Source organism: Corvus hawaiiensis, chromosome 5 (genome assembly GCF_020740725.1).
Source record: "Corvus hawaiiensis isolate bCorHaw1 chromosome 5, bCorHaw1.pri.cur, whole genome shotgun sequence".
Lineage (NCBI taxonomy): Eukaryota > Metazoa > Chordata > Aves > Passeriformes > Corvidae > Corvus > Corvus hawaiiensis.
Genome location: NC_063217.1, coordinates 43,695,484 through 43,711,568, shown reverse-complemented (window position 1 = coordinate 43,711,568; position 16,085 = coordinate 43,695,484).

Here is a 16,085-nt window from a genome sequence, read left to right as displayed (position 1 = left end):
AGAGAATTCTCACCTCACACATGGTGGCAAGGGTGGGAAGTTAAAATCTTTTATTACATGAAGAAACTTCTGCACATAATGCAGACCTACTATAGTCCTTTATTTCTTACTTCAATCTTGTATGTTAATGAAATTACAAACTAGAGGCAATTCCTTTGGCAGGGTGCCTGAAAATATTGTATGATGAGACTGTAGCCATCCAAGTTGAACTATTCATACAGTCCCAATAAGTAACTACATTTGTTTGTAGTTTTCCGTTAATAAGATGTTCTGGTGTAGGAGTCTGTGTATTTGGCTTTTTATTCAAGCTGATGATGATTGTTTCAGTAGAAGTGTAGTGCTTCAACCATATGCTCAAACGTTAACATGTTTAATGCCAGCAGCAGATTATTTACATTAAAGGACATGGAGCCAAGTTAAACTCAGTTGCAACTTTATTAACTGAATTGCAGTATTACTAGCAAATACCAGCAAAAACCAGCTGTGATAATCAATTGAGTGGTATCTTGATTTTTTTCCTCTCTAAATTGTCAAATGGGCTGAGGCAGATCTGCCCTTGCTAGAAGTTGTGCTCTAATCCCTACTTCAAGCCCTTGTGCGGCAGTGTAGAGGGGGAATGCCAAGAGGTGTTCTGCTTGAACATGAAGTTCCTGAGAGGGAGGGATAGGAAGGTGAGTATATTCAGAATTTTATTCCATCCTCCCTCCCTCTTGTCAAGGGACTAGAAAATGTTATGTGTCTTTCTTCTGACAATGTACCATTTAGCTATGTTAAATTAAGCAGTAGTTCTGGAAGAGAGATTTTATGGGTAAGATTGAGGTAGTTGAGTAGACTGTGCCCAAAAGGCTGTTGATGCACAATATCTAACTGTAGCAAATGCCTCATGAGCTTTCCGCCTCTCAGATCAGGCTTTCAAAGTTTTACAGCTTTGATTGTGTAACTGAAGCAAGGGCATATTGATAGAAATGTCTAACAGAGGGATAACCAGACTAAACAAGTCAGCAGATTTGAGGAAGTGGTAACTGAGCAAAGCATGGCGTGAACAGTTAGTGATGGACATCTCTTCTGCTCTGTTGCAGCCAGAGGAAATGGTCTGTTCATAGATTGTGTCAGAACTGGAACTGCAATGCAGGAAAAAAATCTCTGCACTTTGTTTTAAACAGTAAGGAACAGGGTGTTACTTAGTGGGGTCACAGCTAGTGGTAGGATGATGTGACCATTAAGTGCAGAATTTGAATAAGCATTCAGCCTTCAAAAAAACACCAAAAACCAACTCCTAACAACAGCCTCAAACCCTGGACGATCATTAAGCCAGTTTGGAAAGAGGATCAGAAAAGTCTTTCTTTTTACAGTTCCCCTTTCCATCTGAAAAAGAGAACCATCTGAGGAAGGCAGAAAGGAGAAGTTCAACGGAACTTTTATGGTTTGTTTTTTGGCAAACACTAGGCCATTTTTTTTTTCTTTCTTTTTTTCCCCTCTCCCTTTTCCTCTTCCGAAGTTGTTAATTCTAGTTAGGCCCATTTCAGATGTTCTTGGAGAGGGCTGACAGGGACTTAGCATCATAGTATGATCCAGCCACAAGTGATTTTTGCAGAAGATGGACCTTTGGCATCCCATGTGCATTGTATGAATTTTTGTATGTATGTTTGCCTTCAGAGGCATTCTGACTGTTTTTGAGACAAGAAGGCAGCAGAAGAGGTGCACAGTGGAGAATGAAAAGCTGAGGAATTTACACAGAGGAAAAATCCATCTGCCATGTGGATTAGGCAGCAGGAGAGCTCTAGAGAGTTTTCTCCTTGCTGAGCTGATGCTTTTGAGACTGGGGATAGTGAGTGTGCAGGCAGGCTGAGGGCTTGTGTGCGCCTTTTTGGAGAACACAGGTTTGTGGGACGTGTTGTAAGTGGAGTTTTTTGGGTGCTGAAGGTGAGAGAAGGTGATATATATGAAAACGAGATTGTGGAGTTGAAAGAAGTAGATTTTTGTGAGGGATCTTTTTTCCCACCTTGTGCATTACTGCTCTGATTTTATACTTGTGAGCGGGAGTGAATGAAAGAGGCCCCTTTTGCTCTGGTTTGTGTCTCAGAGCCCATCTTTTCTGTATCATTTGCAAAACCCTGTGACACACACTGACCACAGCAGCTTGTTTCTCATTCCGAGAACATGGTCAGACTGTGGTGAGGGGTTAGAGAGGTGGTAGCCTCAACTTCCCCAGTTATTTTAGGCCCCAACCACTTCTGAAAGGAGGATGATGTTAGGGGGAACAGTTGATTCATTCACTTCTTAAAAGCCATCAAGCTCTCAATCCATCTTCTATTATTTTCCTAGTTACAGTGTCTTCTCACGAAAAAGTCCTGTAGAATGCAGGCACTCACCCAGGAAGAAAAACAGTTGTTGGAAATGTCAGGAGGAACAGAAGTAGTACTTCATGTTTGCAGAAACCTTTGATCATGTCTTCACCATGTTTTTTCAAATTTTTGTTAATGGCTTTTTTTTTTCTGCCCTGTATCCAATTCCTTGTACCAAGTTAGAGCAGACAATGGTTTATTTCATTAAGGTGTTCATTTGTGGAAGTTGGTTGGAGAGCACAGTTCAGTGGTGCAGGCAAATGAAAAAAATATGTTTGGGGGAGGGAGCTGCATAAAGATTAAGTCAAAATTAAAACTACCAAAACCAAACAGTGAGCTCAAGTCCGAGGTAATTTTCCCTCCTGAAGTCGTTGGAAATTTGTCTCTTGCATTCCAGATCCCAAACTTAAAGTGTGGTCATGCTTTCTGAAACTGAAGACTTACTACAGATGTTGATTTCTATATGTGATTTAGTGGTTTCAGCAAGTGGCAGATTTACAGCATCAGGACTTTCAAGTTTTATTGCAGACTGAGTCATTTAGTGACCTTTGGGTGACTCTCGGTTAAACACCTACATACGGAGCTTGGCCCTGAGCAGTGAGGAATGGCAGCTACTTCCCTGTGCTCCCGCAGCGCTTGGCCCAGGGCCCCGCACTTCTGCCCGCCGGCAGCAGGGGTAGCTAAGCCGCTGCTGCCCGGGCAGCCCTGTCCCCTCCCTTCCTCGCTCTTGCTTGCCTGGCAGAAGGAGCCAAGGCAGTAACCACAGAGCTTCTCCCCCTCGCTGCCTGCGCCGGGACGGCGACAGGAAAGGGGAAGTGGTGCAGGGTGTCAGCTCACAGGACTGCTTTTCTGGGAACATGCTGCTGCCTATGGAGGTGTGCATGGAGATGGGAGTTACTGGTTTTGCTTTTTCTTTCTCCCACCCCCATGCAAGACTTGGTTGATGAAATTTGCTTTCTTGATGTTGAAATGAATTTGTGGCAAATGCTGCAATACCCTGAGCGGAAAAATGCCATTTGAACCTATAGGAGACTTTCATGAGGTATGGAAAGGAGGAAGGTGAGGTGAGGGAAAGAAAATGACAGCTTCATCCAGATTAGCTTCCAAGTTAATGCCACATGGCAGTCAGATGACTGAGCACAGCTGCATGGCTGCATGGTCGCATTATTCACATCCTCAGTAAGTAGTAATTCGTTGGTTACTTCAGAAGGACAAGTCAGGGAAGGGGAAAGTGGAGGGAATGCTGGGACCCACTGTCGTGTGGCACGGGAGAATCTCTGGTGCTGTACTTCATGCTGGGTGGTGAAAACAGTAAACAGTGAAATAAATAGCTTTGTGCACAAAGCCTGATTCTGTGAAAACCTAGAGGGCAGCAAAAGAAAGTCTTGTCCAAATGAGTAAACACTCAAAGATTGTTAACTTCCATCTTCAGCACTGACTTTTTTCACACAGAGAGATGTGGTGGCAGGTCTGGGGCTGCTAGCAGGCACAGGAGGAAGTATTGAGCTGCATGGGCAGTTTACTGTCCCTATTTCCTCCACAGAAACAACTGCGGGCGGGTCTGGTTTTAGTGCGTATCTCTTCAAACTGGCTTTGCACATCATGCATGGTGTGGAAACCATGGGTTGGGAAGTCCTGACCTAGATGAAGGGAAGCCAGTGAATTACTGCTCTCAGCCTGTTTGAAACTACAGTGCCACAAGTGAATGCTGCTTCTAAAAGGAGTTGTTACCAGTTAGGTGCAGCAAGCCAGTAGTGGTGTTCCTTGTGCGATCATTAGCAGAACTGCTGAATCAGACAGAGTGTTTGCATTCTCTAAACTTAGTCCAACACTAAATGTAGAAATTGGGTAGAGGAGTGAGAAGCAGACAGGGTAGTGGCTAATTTAGTTCTGTTGCTGTAATTCTTTGGCTTCATGGAACACATCAGAAAAGGATGTGAGAGGCGTGTATGGCTCGTTGTGATGGAGCAACTCCTGGAGAAAGTGTGTGAATTTGAAAGCCACGGAATAGTTGAGACATCAGCTTCACTTCCTGTAATTACAAGGAGAGAGGAAACTGGAGTAAGGGGTTAGACCCTGGCTAAAGGCAAGTCCTGTGAGGCAAGGGATATCCTCAAGGGATGCTGCCCTACTGGTGGCTGTGGCCACTTCTGTGGAAGGGCAGGAGTGACAGGCTCTTCCCTACTGGCTGCATAATATTTCCCTGCCATTCTGGAAATGCTCCAAATTTTCAGTACCTTTTGCTGAATGTATATATAAAACAGCCTTGTTTCTTTCATGAGGCTATTATGATATGTCTACTCTACTATTTTTCCTGAAAGACTGCTATGGTTTGGTAAAAAAGGAGTGGGATTTTATGAATTTGAAAGATCTCAAACAAATTGGTTGTGAGCTCTGCATTTTTTTTCTTCTTTTTTGAAAAACACACACCAAACAAACCTCCTCAAAACACAAAAGACATTAAAAACAAAGGTTATTTTCTCATTGGGGAATTTTGAAATGTTCAAACCAAGCAGCTGTTTTTTCAGCTGTTGCAGGTATTAAACAACAGCAAGAAAATCCTCTGCTATGACCTGTCACAGGAAATAATCCTTTCTTGATCATGCTGAACAGCTGGGTTCATTGCTTCTCCTGCAATAGTAATATTCGACTTCTTGACTTTTTACCTGCACAATGACTCGTCAAAATTTTAAGCTAATGGTATAAAATATGAAATAATGAAATTGCAGATGTTTAAATGCATCCTTGGGATTCATAAATTATGGGAACTATAGTGAGTTGTTAGGAATGATTTAGGTGTTTGGAAGCAAGCGACTTTGAAGATATTTTTTTCCAGTTTTAAAAATGCTAAATGCTTTTGACCTTTCTCCCCATTGCAATGCAAGTGACCACCTAATAACACCACTTCAATTTTGTTGCTTTTTTGTGATAATAAATAATATTTACTTTCCATGGTGATACTTTAATTATGCAAATCAAATTCTCACTAATGGATTTTTTTCAGACCCCATAAATCTGGAGTGTAATTTGTTTTTTACTAAATAAGTCAGGGGAAATGCAGCACTAACAAAGGTGGGCAGATGCATTTTGGATCCTCTGTTTAACTATGTCTATGCTGTGTAATCACTTAGGGAAAAAACTCAAAAGCCAGAAAGCCCAAAAAATGGTGGTCTCTATAAATGTTAAGAAATGGAAATCATGGTTGGAATTACTGTGGTTTCTGTTGTTATTGTCAATAAGGGAACTGTTGCCAATTTATTTCACTTAACAAATATCAGTGGAACCAATCCTGAAACGTATTACTTTGGGAATATCCTGTAGGCTTCCTTTACTTGGAGACCAATATTTATTTCTGGCTTCAATCTGCTCATTGTTTAGATTAAAATCTGCTTTGCATGGTCAACATAGTTAAAAGCAAGCAGATTGTTTTCTAATTCCTACATTATCAAAACAAGAATAATTGCAATCACAAATAAAAAGGCAGGAAATAACTTGCATTACTTGGAAAAGAACACACAGCTTTCATGTACACAGATTTTTAAGGTTAACAGTTACTTTCCCTTCTCCTTCTCCTGTTTTCAAATCAAAACAGAATCCTATCCCTAAAAAGCACGAAAACCTCAGGAACAAGCAAACCACCCCAAAAGCTGAGAAGCAGGCAGCTGTGATCAGTAATTGCTGGTAGAAATAAAAAAGGAGTTTTGCTGTGTCATTTCTAGAATCGTATTTAAGAATGGTACAGTGATTGAATTGTTGCTGCAGTACAGAAATAAAAGCATAGGGACATACTGAGGCAGTTGCCTGAGCCAGACAGACCAGAAATACAGTGCACTGCATATATGTTTAAATTCAGTATGTATCAATATAAAGTAATTTCTGTAATTTCTGTACACCAGCCAAGGTCACTTCATCTGGATGAGAGTCTAGAAGATAATATTAGAAATGCAGGCCATGAGGAGGGGGACTTGGGAGGAGTGCACTGCTTAGCACCATCCTGTGTATGTTGAGGGTCCTGTGATAGCCATAGCCACACAAGGTGCATTTGAGCAGAGAAGATTGGATGTTTTCCACACTATGCTTGTACTTTCCCTTTACCATTTTTTTGGCATTCCAAGTTTTTATAAAGAAAATTAGGGTGTAAGAGCTTGAGATGCCTAAAAGAATACCAGTTCTTTGAAGATAAGCGCAGTCTGTCTCAGAGGCCTTGCTGATTATCCAACAGCAATCTGATCTTGTGCTCTGTTGGTTCAGCGATTTGACACACGGTGTTTGCATTGTTATTTAGGGTGTTTTATGTAAACCAGTAGGAGCTGGTTTTTCCTGTTTAGAGTGCAAGCTAGTTCTCCCATTCTCCCAGCTGAACCTAACAATTCCATTGCAGTGAGTGCTTTCCTTATTTGTCTCTGAACTCTTAACTGTGATCACAAACAAAGCAGCTATGACCTCTGTCTTTGACATGAGGTTGTCAGACTTTTCTTAACACAAGACAAGATACTGCTTTGCCTGGCTTTGGATAGTTGTTCCCCATTATCATCAGAAATGAAATATTTTTAGAAAAGGATGGTAGTATTTGAAGAACCATCATTGTACCAGTGTTTCTCAGGCTGCAATCCTGGATTGCTGGTTAGCCATAAAACATGGGAAATTGTGGGCAAATTATTAGCAGGTACACAGTTTTAGCATCGTTTCTTTTTGGGAAATTTTAATAAGTAACAAGGAAGCAAGCATGGCCTTGGATTTTGTTTCATTTTCTGAATGAGCAGATAGTCCTGTGATTTATTTATATCTGGGCTGTTGGGAAGCACTGTGCTTGGGCTCTGTTCTGTTGGGCCTGGTTATCATAGACAAGAGGTGCCGACTGTCCTGCCTCTGATCTGGAGCATAGAAGTACAAGCACTGGTCTGCAGGAAGAACTAGTACAGCTCCTATTGCAGCCCACCTGTGGCCATCTAACCTTGGAAACTATCCATGATCCTTGGTTTTCATACATAAATCCTTGGACTTTGACTGTCCTGCTGTTGCTGTTCTCAGAAACACCTCTGTTCTTTTCTTCATGGCTAAGTGCCATGGCACATCTGTGTCACCTGAGCCATAGACAAGCTGCTCTCCCTGCAGTGCTCAATCCAAGCAGCTTCCAGACAGGTCATTTTATGCAATGGCTCAGAGTGTTCAGTTCTCAAATCTCTGAGGAAATTCAGCCCTTGCAAAACTGAACAGATGGATCTGAGTTCCAGTATGTAGACACGGAACTATGTTTTATTCCCACATCCTGAATGAGTGCTGTAACTGCTAAGGAAGGGCAAGGAAACTGCTGCTTCCTCTGGTCGTGCTGTGTAGTAGCGATGTTGTCCTTCCTCACAAAAGCAAAGGGGTAGGCAGGGCAGAGCTCAGCATGCTGAACTGCAGATGAAAAGCAGGGCCTCCTGTTGCCCTGCATGAACAGCCTGAGCCCCCTGAAGAGGGGGATTTAAGGAGCTTCTCCCTCCTTGGTGCTCCCTGGTGCTGGTTGAACCAGTTCATGGTGCAGACAGCAGTCTGCATGGATTGTGCTCTTTCCTGCACATTGCATGGGGAACTTACTTGCTGAAATCACAACTGTTGCTTCTGCTGCAAAATCTGGAGACTACAATAGTTTTATGTCCTTTTGTGTAGCCCTGCTGTGCCAAAAACCTAGGTCCACAAATAGATTAACAGCTTGTTCCTTAGGGGCCATTAACACCACAATACTCTGGAAGTATGTGCTTGTACAGAGGAAAAGTAGCGTTTGGCACTGCTTTCTTCCCAAGCCTTCCTCCCAGCAGGTTGCATATTAAATATACATTAACTCCCCCAATAACTACACAATTATGACAGCTGAAATAGAATTAGAGGAGCTACCATAAAGCCCAGACCTCGTGTCCCACCTTCACTGGAGGCTGCTGGCGAGCACCTGTCAGTTGTGATTTGCATCGGTGCGATTGTTTCTTCCCTGAACAAAAAACCCAAAAAAAGCAGGCTTGCTCTCAGCCATCTACCCCGAAAAACTTATCAGTCACAGTAACAGCTATGCAGCATAGCCAGCATAGCTTCTAAAGAGTGCATCACCACGCTCTTAGAAGCACAGGTGACACAGCACTGACAATCAGTTCCTTGCATCTTGTTGCACTTCTGCTGCTGGGGAGACATCTACCAGCTGTTAAAAAAAAAAAAAAAAAAAAATCCAGCTGGTAGCATATCCAAAGTCTGCACCAGTATTTTTGTCAATCAATTTCTTAGTCTTCTGCTTGTATATAGCATACACAATAAAATAGCCATACAAGAAAAAAACCAGTCCACTTTCTCTAGAATGCTCTAAGCTGCCTGGGAAGGTCTAACATCCAGAGTCCTGGTGGTACATGCATTAGCATCATACAAAAATAGATGGCATCTTTCTCCTGATTAAGCAACATGCTTAGCAGGAGAAATAAGAAAAAGTGTATTCCAGATACCTGGTATAATGCATTGGCATTTTCAATGGTTGATCTGGACTTTCAGCATTTATTCTGGTAGCCCTAACGCTGAAATTGCAGTATATTGTATTCCTTGCTTTAGGTGGATCCCTTGTTTCTAAGCTAAGACCAAGCACAGAGGCAGTTGCAGTGTAAACATAATAATGTCTTTAGCTAAATAAGCCCAAGACTGCCATTTTTTTTAAACGTAGCTCTAACTCATTTGTTGCAAATTATGACTTTCTGTGTTTGCACTGCTATGACTATGCTCCTGTGACTATGTTCCTGATGTGGGCTCATTAATAGATTATTTCCTTGTTAGCTGTAGGTAAAGCTTTGACCTAGAGCTGATTAGGGAAAAGAACTTCTGTATCTATTATCTTTTCTCTCTCATAATTAGTATAATTATGTTTCTGTGCCCCAGACAGCAGTCTCAGACAGTCTGCTGTGGAGCCACAGAAACCGTCTGGACTCCCAGAATGGGAGTTTGCTGTTAAGCAAGGGATAGCTGGGTTCTGTAGTGTCAGGGAAAGCTGAATTACAGCATTACACTGAAAGTAACCAAACCAGTGGAGAGAGATTTCGCTTCCTCCCCACCCCGTTAAATCCAATTAAGTGTGAGGAATGCAAATAGCAGGTTTTGTCATTTCCACTTTTTTAAAGATAAACTGGCACACCTATGAGACAGAATCAGTCAAGGGCACAGTATTTCAGTTTATAGGTGAAAATGAGAGACATTGTTGAGGAGGAGAGCACTCAGCTGAAACTGCTCTGGTTTTGACACAATACTACAGCTTTTTAGTAATATGTTCACTTGCTCTCCATTAGCTGATTGAGAGTGTGTGCAGCTGGGCAGAGTGGGTGTGACTGGGACTAGTCCAGCACTGGGCTGGGGGCTACTCTTCAGCAGTGAGGGGAGGGTTTTCCCTTCCCAGGGTGCACCTGCTGCCACTTAAGTGAGGTTACAAAATAAGTGCAAAGGAGGGAAGAGTTCTTTTCAAGGTAGATCATGGCAGCTTTTAGGAGAAAGCAAGAAGGTGTGTCTGGAAGGCACTGAGCAGTGTAACTGGCAAGAAATCTTGACGCTTAAGATTGGAAGGATTTTAAGAGTATGTTGGAAAGCAGTAACAACTGTCTTTTCTGTTGCCTCTTACCCTTCCCACTGTGTTTGCACCTCAGAGTATGTGTTACTCTTCCTTGTAGTGTAACTGCTCTGACAGGATTTAGCAGGACTTGTTCTTTGTGGCCATCTTGGGTATCGTTGCTCTGGTAGTGTAATTCCCTACATGAAATGGCAGCTGTGGCTGAAATGCAAAGCTCAGTAGAAGGAGAAAGGAGATTATGGTAGTAGGTAATTGTGAGGAGGCAGCAATTTAACTCCTTCCTTGAGCTCAGGGCTTGGAGTCACGGCCTTGTGCCTTACAGTGGAGTTTTCCAGTGAGGTGGAAACAACTGGTTGTTCAGTGGGAGCAGCCTTCATCCAACTTTTTGAATTAATCTTACAGCCTGAGAGATCTGTAGTCTGAGTGCCTATACCTGAAGTGAAGAGGGAGGGTCGAGTGTTTTGTGTTCTTTTCCATGTAATGACAAATGCATGAGCAGCCACTGGAAGAGAGGAGAAAGCTTCAGGCTCTGGGATACTGTTAGCTTAAGTGTTAAGATGCTGTCTTGGGAACTAAGAATTATAAATTTGGATCCCCTCCACAATGGAGAGGGTGTAAGGCCTAATCTGCTACACCTCAGCTAAATGCCAAATTAGTTGTGGTCTAAAATCAAGGACGACTACCTTTAAAGTAGGACTAGAGGTGTTTTCTTTTAATCAGAGGATGTGCATTATGGATCAGTGGTGCTGCTTCTTTATAAAGACCTGTAGGTCACAGGGAGGCTGTAGGAGCTTCTGCCAGAGAGCCTGGGCTCTGCCACTTGTCTGCCACTGCATTTCCTGAGGAACCTCATTGTCTCTTGGACTTTGGGTAAGCTTAGTGCTTCTGTTGACACCGTCCCAAGTTCCACTCAAGGCCTAGTGTTTGGTTAGATCCTGCAGTGCTATCTGTGGAGCTCGAGTCCCACTGTGGCTGAATTCCTTGCTGTTAGCCCTCAGCACTGTCAGAAAAGAAATCACTGAAACATGTGAAAATACTTTGTGTAATAAAGCACCTGGTAACTGACAAAGGATAGTTGGATTTTACTTTCTTGGTTGACTGTTTCTACTATATGAAATTTAGAAATTAATTTCTAAAAAAAGAAATTAAAAAAACCCGCATTAAATAAAAATATAACCCAGTTGGAAAACGATAAAAGCTCTCTGGGTTGTGCTGTGGTGTAACTATCCATGTTCTTTCTGTGCTCCACAAGTGATAAAATAGCCTGGGAGAGGGTCGAGTGTCTGTAATACCGTGCCAGGCTCCTTGCCTGGAGGTGTTCCATGAGCAAACCCAAGGATGGGCTGTGATGGAGGGGTGTGTCGTGTTTGATGGGTGAGGGAATGAGTGTGAGGCTGTCATTAAGGCTCCTGTGAGGGACCCGTGAGAAAGTGAAAGGCTTGTCTGTGTTGTCACTGGAAATTGAAAAGGACTTTTGTGATGTAGGGACGAGTCTGCTCCCACATTTAACCACTTCCAGGCTGTGGTTAAATGCTCTTACAGCTAATGACTGTCTGATTTTTTTTTTTTTAAATACAGCATTGGTAATACTGTTTTGTTAGTGTAATAATGAACAGATTTTGGAAGTAAATATGTGATTGAGCACAAGAGCTTGTGTGTTTAGATTAGTTACTTTGGGCCCAAGAAAATAGGTAAAACCTCCTGTAAAGAGGAACGTTGCCATTAAATCCTGGGTTACCAAAGAGAAATTTGAGGTGCTGCCTGCATGTGGCACCGTTTCAGGCTTCAGCTAGATTTTTACTAACTTTGAGACTGAGTTCCCGTTAAAAAGCCCAAATTAGTTTATTAACTGGCTGCTACTGACCTTTCTGTTTATTCACACTGCTAATGCTTTCTGTGCCTTACAGAAGGAATCACAGCTTAGGTTCTCTTCCTGTGGAGCTTGCAAGCATTTACTTTGCAGAGTGAAACCTCTCCCTTCAGCTGATAAGGAGCAAACCGTGTTAGAAGTGTAACTATTCAAACGGAGACAGCTCCCGGCTGGGCAGGGTGGAGGCTTGGAGTGCTCGTTAGCAATGGTATGTCCCTGTTCCAATGGGGACAAGCCCAGGGTGAGCAAGGCTGGCACGGAGCAGGTGAAGGAACCTGATGATCTTACGCTGTTTACACAACTTACTGCCAGTTGACCAAATAAATAAACTTGCCTGCTGACTGTATCCAGAATGAGTCAGGCCATTTTACAAGAGGCCTGTTTTGGCTACAGAAGTGTAGGAGTTTTCTTTTTGTGGAAGACATTGAAAAAGGGTGAGACAGACTTGCTTCTGATGTGTGTGCAAGTTCTGGCATTTGCTCATTGGGTTTCCTTGCCTCCTGTTTGCTAGTTGCATTAGAGTGTATTACGTATTTCCTAGACTTTCTGAATATAATTTATTTTTATTAGCTATCCAGTCAGCATGCCATCTTCCAGCCTAAGGGAATTAGTCATCCCCAGGTCCATTTTAACTTTCTCATTTTCAAGATGTCTTAAAATCAAAAATTTTAAGTTTGGGTGTGGCTCCCATGTGAGAGTACTTGAAAAGAGTGTTGTTCACTGACTTTCCTTTCAAAGTATCCAAAGTGAGGGTTTTATTGCTCATCTTTTTGTTTCTCTTAAAAGGGAAGATGTAGAAGGGTCACAATGCATGTCAATGAATTTTGAGTCCTACATAGTATCTTGGTTTAGATCCCATTCCTTGCCACTTTGTGAGAAAAGCTTTTTTGTTAATTTTCTTACAGGTCATGAGTATTCTTTTTATAATACTTGTTTCTGTAGGCAGGGTAAACTGGTTATTGAGTTGCTGTGAAGGGGGGTAGGAGGGATTAAAAAAAAAGAGGAGGGGAATAAAGAGAGCTGATAGGTATGATTCTTCTGGAAACTCTGACAAGCACCAAGAGATGGGCATTTCAGTGGCTGCAAAACCTGGTATGATGTTCCCTTCTAGAGTCCTATGTGAGTGCCTGTTGATGGTTGAAGTCTTTTGTTCATTTCCTGGGATTAGTACTGATGGCCATAGTAATAAAGATCTGTGGCAGGAAAATGTTATGAAGGCATAAGCAGGTTTGGGCTTTTTTGACTGATGGAAGGTAGTGCACAAGTGTACAACTTATTAAAATACTCCACTGTGAACAGAAATCACATAATGACAAGTAGAATTCACCTAATAGTCCTCAGAATGGCTTTTTATTTTTGCTCTCAAAATTTCTTTGCCAGCTGATGCTGTTGAGTCAGAGTGGTGAACCTGGTAGAAGAGGTGACAGCTCTGAAAGACTCCTGCAAAGCTGCAGTCACCATGCAGTGAGGTGTAAAGGTCTGAGACTATTGAGGGATGAGGGAAGAAGGATTTCTTAGTAGATGTAAGAGATCTTGTAAACGATGCATAAAAGTCTGGCTGTCCCAAGCAGAGGTAACAGCCTGGGAAATGGTGTTGACTAAAGACCCTCCTTCTCTATTAGGAGAAATCTGTTTCTAACCTCTTGGGCAAATAGATCTCTTCAGCACCTGAAAATGGATGCAAAGAAGGAAGTCTTCAAATCCCTGGAGGAATTTGCAAGCTGCAGAAACTCCCAGGGCCCTGCATAGAATTGAGAGTTTTTTGTGGTTTTTATTGATGTCTTGGTACTCCCATGCTGCAGCTCTGAAAACTGAATTCTGGATGCCAGGATCGATTTCTCTGCCATTCCCATGGATGCACTTTACACGGTGCTCAGTTCCCAGGGGCTGCTCTGTAGGTAGTGCTGTCTGGTCATGGTTCGTGTTCAGGTCCCTGCTTATGAGGCCCATGGAGAAACTGGACACTCAGTAGGTTGCCTTTGCAGTGTAAGTGATCCTCTTTGTCTTGGCCTAACTCCTCCAGCTTGTAACAGGCAACGGTGAAATCACATCCACAGCAAAAAACTTACAGTTTTCTCTCCCCTAAGACTGTCCTCCCTCTCCTTCCCTTTTCTGTTGTGCCAGGGTTGTGCCGTTTTTCACTATTTCTGTTACTTTTTTTTTTCTTTTTCTATAAAGAGATTATTGAATGAGATGGAGCATTTTCCTTTTTCTTTCTTTCAAGCCAGCCTTTCCTCTGTCACACACCATCCACTCAGAAATCCCTGGTCCATGTCTTGTTGTGATTGGTAGCAGTTACCAGATGGTGCTTCTGGTTCAGTGTAGTTTGTGTGCATCTTGGAGTAAAAACTGTGGTGAGCCTGGCTGGAGTTCTGCCCATTTGTACTGCTGACTAATAAATAAGCAAGGGTGAGCGCAGTTCCCTGGCTTCTGTGTCAGTTCTTACACCTTCGTGGTTGTTCTGTAGCACTCTGCAGAATGGCTACATTTTTTTGCCTTGAACTTTCCCACAAGTCCTATATCCACTGTCATCTTAGTGCTTTTAAACTTTAGGAATTGCCTTTTGGGAAGGACCTTTAGAGAACTAGGTTGTTGCGAGAGTTTCTTGGATCTTAAAAGGGCAAGAGGGTCAGAGCAGTATCGTGTGAAACAGTTCTCGCAAGCTGAGCTCAGCCTTGTAAAGCAAGGCTCTGAGAAAGCCCTGGATTTCATAAAACCACTTCCCAGAATCTGCACTACTTATATCCCAGGTTTTGCAGTGTATTTAGACTGTTTTGTGAGCAATCAAAAATTGTGTAAAAAAAAAAAGGTTTACCTTTGTAAATTTGTAATTGGGGGAAGAAAAAAAAAAGATGTTTCAATAAGTAAGGAAATGGATGTTACTGTAGTCTGATCCACAGTTAGTCTGCACTCAAATACTTCTCAAAGTGGCCAGCTGAGTGTTGGCTAGTTAATGTGAGATGTTAAAAAGAAGGTGAAGTACCTGTTTACATTAAAATAATCAGGTGGCTTTCTAAGGTTTTCAGCAGGCACAGCTTGAAACCTTTTAAGGTTCCAAGAGTTTGTAGTGTTTTTGGGCACATACTTTCTATAGACTTCAAGATTTGTTTCTCACAGAATATTCTGAGTTGGAAGGGACCCACAGTGATCATCAAGTCCAATTCTAAAGTGAATGGCCCTTCAGTCACAGTGATGTGAGGGTTTTGCTTTCTACACATACAGATTTATATTGAAGGAAGAGAATTTCACTGTCTTCACCTCCAATTATCTTACCCCAATGGGCCAAAGAATGCATTTGAGTAGAAAACACCTTTTTCGCCGGTGCCATTTACAATCCCCATCAGCTCTTCAAGGTCACTGCTGATGAGTCTAGGGCCTTTCTGCTTGCACTGTCAGCCAGTGGCAAGGTGCACTTCTCAGTTTGACATTTGGGGGAGTTCACTGCAAGCTGGTAAAGTTTGGGGTGGGGGGGGGATGCTTTGTTTAGTGTTCTGTGCTGTTATTTCCAAACAAGGGAATAAAAAGGAATACAGTGTGCCTGTAATGCTGAGGGCCAGTCCCATTACACTGCTCTTGCTGTTGAGGCAACTACAAGCATGGTTGTTGAATTGTGTGGCACTTCTCCAGCTGAAAGTTGATTCCAGCCCGTGGGGTTTGGTTTTTTGCCCTTGCCAGTACTTGATGGGATTAGAATTGGAAAGGAAACCATTTTGTATGGACTTCTACTGGGGAAAAGCAGTAAGTAGATCTACATTTTTGTTTCTGGGTTTTTTTAGTGTTTTGGGTTGGGTTTTTTTTTCTGTTCAGCATCTTTCCCATCTTTTGATGACGCACTCTGATTTTATGGATCAGAGTGAAATATTTGATTGATCATATTATGAAAAATCAATGAAAAGGCTGTCAGTTTTGTGCTGCCTGCTATGTATGCAGTGATGGGTTTGAGTGCTCACCATTGTGAACAAGAAGAAGATACCTTGGGGTGCCCAATTATAGCAGCAGTGAGAGGAAATTCAGAAGAGTAATTTTGGCTTCCTTCATTGCCTTTATGTTGGCCTCTGAGAGAGTGGCCATTCCACTCCTTTCAGGTTTCACAGCAGCAAAAGCACTAATGGCAGCTCTGTGCCATCCTGACTTCTTGTGTCTGTGAGACTCAATCAATGCTTTTCCTTCCACATTTAGTAAAACAATTTTACATGCACACTGAGCAGCTATTCTTATCTATACGTGCTTTGAGGTGGACTAGATGAACTGGAAGGTTTTATAGAAAGCCATCTCTTTCATTTGTTCTCCCTCACCCACC